We start from the raw sequence: 10,308 nt of genomic DNA, 5'->3' as shown, positions 1-10,308 counted from the left end.
GCTCTCTCTCCAACGGCTTGGTCTCCATGGCTTGCGTCTTGGTCGATGTACATGATTGAGCATAGGGTATTTGCATGAAGTAGCATGCCATCCAATGGGGTATCAAATGCATACGTGGAGAGGAGCGAATTCACCTCTTGGTGTAGGGCTTTGGCTCGAGCTCGTGTCATTGGGCCACGAGGAGGGCTTGTCGGTCTTGAGGAGGCGGTGTCCAAAGGCCACCCCGTATCATCTCCCCCCTTGGGAAAGAGTCGTCCTCGACTCTATGATCTCCTCATCGCCATGATAGGGTGCGAGGTCGGACACATTGAATGTGTTGCTCACCAAGTACTTGGATGTTGGTATGTCGATGACGTAGGCGTTGTCGTTGATGCGCTTGAGGACCTTGAAAGGACCATCGCCTCGGGGCTTGAGCTTGGAGTTTCTTTCTTGAGGGAAGCGGTCCTTGCGGAGGTGTATCCACACTAGGTCTCCTTCATTGAAGATCCGTGCCTTTTTCTTCATGTTGAGTCTAGTGGCTTGACGAAGAACTTGTTGCTCGATTGTTGCCCTTGTATCTTCATGTAGCTTCTTCATGTATTGTGCTCGCTTGTCGATGTTCATGTTTACTTGCTCATGTAGCGGGAGAGGAAGGAGGTCAATCGCCGTAGGTGGTTCAAACCCGTAGACGACCATGAATGGACTTCTAATTGTTGTAGAATGCTTGGACCGGTTGTAGGCAAACTCCGCATGCGGGATGCAATCTTCCCATGACTTCAAATTCCTCTTGACAAGCACTCGTAGGAGTGTGGATAGGCTTCGGTTCACCACTTCGGTTTGCCCATCGGTTTGTGGGTGCGAGGATGACGAGAACAAAAGCTTGACGTTGAACTTGGCCATTAGTGTCTTCCAAAGGTAACTCATGAATTTGACATCTCGATCCGACACAATGCTTCTTGGTACACCGTGGAGTCTCACAATTTCCCTAAAAAACAAGGAGGCAATATGTGAAGCATCATCCGTTCGAGAGCATGGTATAAAATGAGCCATTTTAGAGAATCGATCAACCACTACAAAAATTGAATCATGACCATATTTGGTTCTAGGCAATCCTAGTACAAAATCCATACTTATGTCGGACCAAGGAGCATAAGGAATAGGCAACGGTGTATAAAGGCCATAGAGGTTGGAAGTGGACTTAGCTTGTAAACATGTTGTACACCGGCGGCAAAGGCGTTCCACGTCGCGGTACATTCTTGGCCAATAGTAGTGAGTTGAGAGCATGGCATATGTCTTCTCTCTTCCGAAGTGTCCCATAAGACCGCCACCATGCGATTCTTGTAAGAGCAAAAGGCGAAGCGAAGACATGGGAATGCAAAGTTTGTTGCCCTTGAACAAGAATCCTTGGTGCAAATAGAAATCATCGATGCCCTTATCACTAGAACACTTTGCAAAGATTGGGCCAAAGAAAGTATCGGAAGCATATAAGTCTTTGATTTCATCAAGACCCAAAACATGGACATCCAAACGAGTGAGTAAAAGGGTGATCTTGCGGGAAAGAGCATCCGCAACAACATTGTCCTTGCCCTTCTTGTATTTGATTACATATGGAAAGGACTCAATGAACTCAACCCATTTTGCATGACGTTTGTTCAAATTGTGTTGACTTTTCAAATACTTCAAAGACTCATGGTCGGAGTGGATAACAAACTCTTTTGGCCAAAGATAGTGTTGCCAAACTTCAAGAACACGAACCAAAGCATAAAGTTCCTTGTCATATATAGGATAGTTGAGGCGTGCGCCATCCAACTTCTCGCTATAGTATGCCACGGGTTTTCCATCTTGCATAAGAACTCCACCAATACCGAGTCCACTTGCATCGCACTCAATCTCAAAAGTTTTGGAAAAGTTTGGAAGAACAAGGAGTGGTGCCTCGGTAAGGCGTTTCTTCAACTCATCAAAAGCATTTTGTTGGGCCTTGCCCCAAACAAACGGAACATTCTTCTTGGTAAGCTCATTCAAAGGGCAAGCAATGGTGCTAAAATCTTTCACAAAGCGGCGGTAGAAACCGGCAAGTCCATGGAAACTTCGGACTTGAGCAACATTGGTAGGAGTTGGCCAATTGTGGATGGCCTCAACCTTAGAAGAATCAACTTCAATACCATTAGCGGAAACCACAAAGCCAAGAAAAACCAACTTGTTTTGAGCAAAGGTGCACTTGGGGAGGTTAGCATAAAGCTTTTCATGACGCAAGATGCACAAGACTTCTCTCACATGTTGTACATGGTCCTCGAGACTTTTGCTATAAATGAGAATATCATCGAAATAGACAACCACACTCTTGCCAATGAGAGGTCGCAAGATGTGATTCATGAGTCGCATGAAAGTAGATGGAGCATTTGAAAGGCCAAATGGCATGACAAGCCATTCATAGAGACCAAGTTTGGTCTTGAATGCCGTCTTCCATTCATCACCTATTGCCATGCGGATTTGATGGTAGCCACTACGCAAATCAATCTTAGAAAAAATTGTGGCACCGCTCAATTCATCAAGCATGTCATCTAAACGCGGAATGGGATGGCGGTAGCGAACGGTAATGGCATTGATGGGGCGACAATCCATACACATTCGTTGCGTCTCATCCGGTTTAGGAACAAGAATCACGGGAACCGCACAAGGGCTTAAGCTTTCACGAACATACCCTTTTTCGAGGAGGTCTTGTATTTGGCGTTGAATCTCCTTTGTGTCTTCGGGGTTGGTGCGGTAGGCGGCGCGGTTTGGTAGAGGAGCGTCGGGTATGAGGTCGATGCGGTGCTCAATCCCTCGAAGCGGTGGGAGTCCATGAGGAAGCTCGTCGGGGAATACATCTTGGAACTCCTTCAAAAGAGACAACAAAGACGAAGGAAGTGTTGTTAAGTCGTTAGTCTCCGAGGATGGCCCCTTGCAAATGAGCACATAGTGCAATTTGGTGGATGGGTTGTGGTGCACTTCTCTCATCTCACTCTTGGTAGCTATGAGGACACTCTTCATCTCACTCATATATGGCTTGTGGCGCTCACTTTCTTTTTGGTGGGTCACTCTCTCACCACTCATCTCACTAGTGATTGTAGCTTCCTTAGCACTCACTAGAGCCTTTGCATTGTCCGCAATTACTTGGCTAGGAGTCATCGGGCGTAGGATGAATGTCTTGTCGCCAACCTTGAAGCTATAGGCATTTGTGTAGCCATCATGGCTTGCTCTTTTGTCATATTGCCAAGGGCGACCAAGTAGCATGTGGCACACCGTCATGGGCACTACATCGCAATCAACGGTATCTTCATAGGCGCCAATCTTGAAGGATACGGAGACGGTGTGTTGTATCTTGACGTTTCCATTGTCACTTAGCCATTGTACATGGTAAGGGTGGGGGTGTTTCCGGAGTGTGAGGTTGAGCTTGGAGCATAGTTCGGTGCTTGCAAGATTGTGGCAACTCCCTCCATCGATGATAACCTTTATTGACTTGCCATTGATTCGGCTCTTGTTTGGAAGATGTTGCACCTTTGATCTTCATTGGGGAGTGCATGGGTTGTCAACACTTTGGTCACCACAAGAGATGGGCTTGCATCATGCACACATAGGACTTGCTCTTTGTCTTCCGAGTCATCATCTTCATGATTGGTTGCGGCTTGTACCAAGGCTTCATATTCACCTTCACTCAAGTACTCCACATCTCCATCATCTCGAGTTATCATGACTCTTGTGTTCTTGCATTCAAAGGATTTATGTCCTTGAGCCCCACACTTGAAGCAAGTGATGTTACTAGATCCCGTGGAAGCTTTGGAGGACATAGTTGATTGCTCGGCTTGAAGCTTGTTGTCTTGAAGGCACTCTTCATTTGCTTAGGAGGATCCTTGGAAGCAATAGCACTTGTGTTTTTGATGCTTGAGGAGTTGTTTGTTGCATTTCTTGCGGCGAAGAAGGACTTTGTTTTTGCACTTGCTATGTCTTCTCGCACTTGGCGCTCGGCTCTTGTAGCTTGATGAAGCAACTCAACCATGTTGGTGTAAGGCAAGAATTCCACTATCCTCTTGACGGGAATGTTCAATCCATTCAAGAATCTTGCCATAGTTTGCTCTTCTCGCTCATCCACATTGGCACTCATCATGGTCATGTGCATCTCCTTGTAGTACTCCTCAACGGACTTGAAGCTTTGCTTGAGTTGAGTAAGCTTGTTGAAGACATCACGCTTGTGATGGGTGGGCACAAAGCGTTTGTGCATGACTTCTTTCATCTCTTCCCATGTGTCAATGGGCTCTAAGTCTTCCTTGTCACGCTTCTTGTTCACTTCTTCCCACCAAACATTTGCATATCCCTCAAACTCAAGTGATGCCATAGCTACTTTCTTTGCTTCGGAGAAGTTGTGGATGCGGAATATCTTGTCAACCTTGAGGACCCAAGACAAGTATGCATCGGGGTCTTCCTCTCCTTGGAACTTGGGCATGGTGAACTTGAGCTTCCCAAAGATTTCTTCTTCATTGCGGTCATTGCGTCTAGGAGGTGGTCTTTGTTCACCATGGTCTTGGTGTGGTTGAGGTTGAGGTTGAGGTTGTGGACCTTGAGCCTCTCGATTGTTGTTGCTATGTTGTTGACGAGGAGGCGGTCTTTCATGACCTTCATCTTGATCATCATTGTTGTGGCGGTGTCGAGGCATCACACTTTCTTCACTTGATGCTTGGTGATGACTTGATTCTTCATGTCGTGCCCTTGGAGGTGGTCTTCTTGCATGAGGCCGATCATCATGATGGCGGCGATTATATTGACCTTGAGGGCGTTGCGGTTGAACCACATTGATGATTTGGCGCTCTTGGTGCGCTTGCCTTCTAGCTTGAGCTTCTTGTACTTGTCGTTGCCGCTCTTGTTCTTCAAGTGCTTGTTGTTCATTGCGGAGACGCTCTTGTTCCCTTGCGCGAACTAGCTCTTGATCATGTCGGAGGCGTTCTTGCTCTTGTTGGAATTGAGCATAGAGATTCTCTTGTTGAAGGCGCTCTTCTTCAAGGCGTTGACGTTCTTGGACAACTCGAAGTCGAGCTTGCTCCGCTTCTTGAGCTTGTTGATGAAGCACTTGAACATCCACATTATGGTGGCGTGGGTCTTCATTGGAATCATGGTGAGACGGTGTAGGAGCTCGTGACCTTGAGCTATGAGAGCGTGAAGACCTTGAGTGGTGTCTTCTATCTTCTTGACGGTTGAGTGTATGGAGGATATTGTCCAATGCCGCCTTCATTTCCCTTGTCTCTTGACCTTGTATGGCAAGTGTTGCCTTCAACTCGTTGCCTTGAGTTTCAATCTTCTCATTGAGGTCTTGAACTTGATTGTTGAGGTCATTCCTTTGCACTTGAACTCTTTCTTCATAGCGGACATTGGTATCCTTGAGCATGGCTTCAAATTGATTGAGCTTGGCGTGGACGGCTTGAGTATCTATCCAATGTTGATGCCGCGTCATCGGTAGTTGGTTCCCTTCTCCACTAGACATGGTTACAACTAAAACAAGAACTATGTGGTGGGTGGTTAGGAAAAACTACCAAAAGTGTCAAAACTTGCAAACCAAAATCGAAAAGGTGTTTCAAGACGAAGGGCAACCGATATGTATGCACACACACAAAACAAAAACTCTATATGGTGTTAGGTATGGATGTGGAAGCCAAATGGAAGAACCAAACGAAAAGTCTATTGTCAAAAGTGGGTAAGATCCAAAAGTCACAAGTCAAAGGCGGTGATCACAAAAGGCATACACAAGGTGGAACACACGCGTGGGACAAAATGGGGTTAGCGCGACTTGGAAAATGAGCACGAACAAAATTGGTCCTAGCGAAGACTACTAGCTCGATGTCACGCCAACACAAGAGAGACCGTGGCTTGGTTGCAAAATTGAGAAGCAACTAGATTTGCGCAAGACGCCTCTCTTCTCTTTTCTCTCTTTTGCTTATAAGCTTTGGACTCTTTTGTGTATAGGTGTCACCCACACTCTTTTTCTTTCTCTTTTTGTATTTTTCTTTCTTTTTCTCACTATGCAAGGATGCTACTATCTATGTAAGTATGTCACACTTCTTTTGCTTATCTTTTCACACGAGCTTGCTTCGTAGCTTTGCTCAACACACGCACACCCTCACGGTCGGGACGCTTGCGCAATGCTTCGCAACACTAGAAAGCCACTCTCGATAGGAAAGGTACGCAAAAGAGGCTAAGACTACAAGTTAGGAGCAAGTTATACCACTTGATGATGGTGGCCGACGACCTTGTACTTGCTATGGTGGAGGTGTCAAAAGAACCGCTTGGATCTTCGGGGTGTCGTCGTCGTTGTCGATGTTGCGGAAGCTTTGTGGTTGCTGAAATGGCACACAAACCGAAGTCCAAACACAAGTGGGTTAGTGCCAAAACGAAAAACGAAGGTTCTTGTCAAAATTTCGGCCGGGCGGAACTTCCGGTCCTGAGGGGCGGAACTTCCGGTCCCGGGCGGAACTTCCGGTCCTTCCGGGCGGAACTTCCGGTCGCAATCAGATCTGCGGGCTGTTCGTCGATTTGGGCGGAAATCCGGGCCGAAATCCTTCGAATTCGCGGAAAATTTGGCACAAAAAGCTGTGGGAAGGTGGGGGAATTGCAGATCAACACCAAAGACAAGTTTCTATTGGACCAAAACCACCAAAAACTCAACAAATCGCGAGATCGATCCAAGGCCAATTTGGGGCTATTTTTTGGGAAAATTTTTTGAGAAAATTTTTGGGCGAAATTGGTGGAATTGGGGGCTGTGGGGGTCAAATCCGTGGCAACCAAAGAGCTCTTGATACCATATGATAAGGACTAAGTCCTTGGATGTGCCCGATCTTCACGGATTTGGGTGGAACTCGTGGGGGTAGGTGGATGAACGCGATGAACACGAAGAACGCGAGGGGGAATCGTGGGGATACAACACACACACGCACACAAACCGGTTTTCCCTCGTAGGCCCGATACACCTACTCGATAGAGGTTGCGAGAAAAGACCTTCCGGTAGAAGTCCCGCAAAGAGATCGACAAGTCGAATCCCGAGAGATCTAGAAGGGCGAAAAGACCAGGAAGGTTGATAGAAGTGCAAGAAAAAGACCAAATAGGTAGAAGTGCAAGCAAAAGACCAACAAATCGGTAGAAGTCGCCAAAGAGATCTTCACGAGTCGACAAGGAGCCCGGGTGGGTACAAGATCAAAGATCTAGGTAGGGTTCCCACAAGGGTGAGCTAAGCTCGAGGTTTAATTTCACATCAAGTCTAATCTCGGATCCGAGCCAACTAGGCTATATATAGTAGGTGGGGCGAAGGGATAAGTTACAACTAAAAGTGCTTGTCGTCTTGAAGTTCGATGGGGCGGAAGTTCCGGTCATCATGGGCGGAAGCTCCGGTCGGGGCGGAAGTTCCGGTCCGGAGGGCGGAAGTTCCGGTCGGAGCGGAAGTTCCGGCCAAGTTCCGGCCTTGTTCCGGAAATGCGCCATTGTCCCGCAGGTAACATCCGATGAAGGTTTTCGCCGACTTTCGGAACTTGGGCGGAACTTGGGCGGAAGTTCCGGTGGGCGGAAGTTCCGGTCCTTGGGGGCGGAAGTTCCGGCTGGACCACGTTTCTCGGCGGCGGGAAGTATCTTGAGAGCATGCGGGAGGCATCCGGCCGGAAGTTCCGGTCCTGGAGGGCGGAAGTTCCGGCTGGGGCGCTGTAGCTCCATCTTCTTCATTTCCAGCTCTCTCTCCAACGGCTTGGTCTCCATGGCTTGCGTCTTGGTCGATGTACCTGATTGAGCATAGGGTATTTGCATGAAGTAGCATGCCATCCAATGGGGTATCAAATGCATACGTGGAGAGGAGCGAATTCACCTCTTGGTGTAGGGCTTTGGCTCGAGCTCGTGTCATTGGGCCACGAGGAGGGCTTGTCGGTCTTGAGGAGGCGGTGTCCAAAGGCCACCCCGTATCACCTTTTGTCGCGGCCACTAGAGCCGCGACAAATGGCCTGGCCACATTGCTCCGAAATCAGCTGGATGGCTCTGGGCCTTTTGTCGCGGGCCGTACCACGACCCGCGACAAAAGGGGTATGAGGTTGTCCGCGGCCTGCTGGCACCCCTTTTGTCGCGGGTCGTGGTACAGGCCGCGACAAAAGGTACATGCATATATATATACAGCTAGCCCCCCCCCCACCTCCCTACATTTTTTTCTTTGATGGTGAAAGGTGGAGGTTTATGCTAGCTCTTTTTTTCTGTGCACAAGAGGTGTTTGATGAAATGTTTGTGAGGATGTCACTTGATTTTATTTGATAAGATTTCTCCCTCAAACCCCTCAAACCCTCAAACCCTAAAGGAGGAGCGACCTACACGCGCCACGTAGAGGGCCTTTTGTCGCGGGCGGTATTACCACCCGCGACAAAAGGGGGTGTCCCATGCGCGCCCCGCGACTGCCACGTGGTGGACCTTATGTCGCGGGTAGTAAGCGACCCGCGACAAAAGGTTGGGCATTTTTTCGCGCCCCCGTTGTCGCAGCTGGCTGCCCGCGACAAAAGGGTCTTACGGCCTGCGACATTAGGCATGTTTTCCACTAGTGTATGCAGGTGACACAATTTTGTTAACACCACATGACGTTCAAAAGGTTGTCAATATGAAACTTATCCTTTGCATTTTTGAGTAACTATTTGGACTAAAAATAAATTTTTATAAGAGCGAGATATTTTGCTTTGATAAAGCTAAGGATATGGGGCATCAATATAAGCAAAATTTTGGATGTGGGGCTGGGGCTTTACCTTTCAGGTATCTGGTGTCCAGGGAGCTCCTCGGCAATGCCCACCATAAGAGGCTTAGGGTTGACGGAATCCTGCAGGCTAGCACGAGACATCGAATACTAAACAAACGAGGAGAGAGATTTACCCAGGTTCGGGGCCCTCGATGAGGTAAAACCCTTACTTCTTGCTTGTCTGATCTTGATTTATCGAATAATACGGGTTACAATGGGGTAGACGATAGACTAATATGGTCGACTCGACGGGAGGCAAGGATTCTAGAGTTTGTGCTAAGGTGCAATGGTTCTACCTACTGTTGTTCTGACGTTCGACATGCCCTCTCCTGGCCTTTATATAGCAGGCCAGGTCCCGAGAGTCATGTCCGAACTCGACTAGGTTACATTGAGATCTAATCTAATCCTTCCTTAAACGATATCTTCTTGCCTTGTTCATCAAGAATTTGGCTCCTAGTAGGTCTCCTTCATTGCAATCGACCTTTGGGCCCACCTTGATCTTGGAGAATATTCATGGACCCCTAGTTGGGCCAAGGGAGGTAGGCCAATGTCGAGTACCCGAAGGGTAATGTCCACATCATCTGGGAACACCAATTCATCATAGAATCCTCTATGATTTAGAATGGAATTTGGTGGAGAGTAGTTTACTCATGTTTATGCTCTCATTTCTCGAAGTCCCTAAAGAGGTAAGAAAACACCTTGAGTTTTATCTGTCTAGATTCTTTTAGCAATCGGATGATGATAAGAAAAAGTACATGTTAACAAAATGGAACATAAAACATCGACCAAAAGATCAGGGGAGTTGGGCCTTGAAATTCTTGATCTAAAAATAAGTGTTTTCTTAGTAAATGGACGTTCAAACTTCTTACAAAAGACGCCATGTGGAAACAATTGATTCATAATAAATACATCAAGAACAAAACTTTGGCTCAAGTAGAAGTAAAACCGATTGACTCTCCTTGGAAGGGTTTTATGAGGGTGAAGTCTGATTTTTTAGTAGAGGTTTCTTGAAAGTTGGAAATAGTTAAACAATGTGTTTTTGGGAGGATGTATGGTTGGGAGGTTTACCTCTTGTACATCAATATCCGTACTTACATAACATTGTTCAACATAAACATGTTATGGTGTCGACTGAGTCTAGCTCAAACCCCTCTAAATATTTGTTTTAGGAGGATGTATAATGAACATAAGTGGAATACATGGTTGCACTTGTGTCAGAGGCTAATGGCGGTATCACTCTCAAATGAGCTAGATAAATTTGTTTGAAAACTCACAGATTTCGGTCTACTTACGTCCAAATGTATGTATTTAGATCTAATTAATGGGCACACCAGGTTTCTCCGTAAGTAACTAGGGAACTTGAAAATACCCATAAACAATAAAAAAAATAATGTGGTTTCTAAGTAACAAAGTGTTGTTAACTAAATATAACTTGGCGAAGCGAAATTGGGATGGATGTGAAAGGTGTTGCTTTTGTGATTCAAATGATACTATTGAGCATCTATTTCATGCACTTTTTCTTTGCAAAAATTGTTTGGTGTTTGGTGTATTTC

Source organism: Lolium rigidum, chromosome 5 (assembly GCF_022539505.1).
Source record: "Lolium rigidum isolate FL_2022 chromosome 5, APGP_CSIRO_Lrig_0.1, whole genome shotgun sequence".
NCBI classification, from domain to species: Eukaryota; Viridiplantae; Streptophyta; class Magnoliopsida; order Poales; family Poaceae; genus Lolium; species Lolium rigidum.
This window is presented reverse-complemented; position numbering follows the sequence as displayed.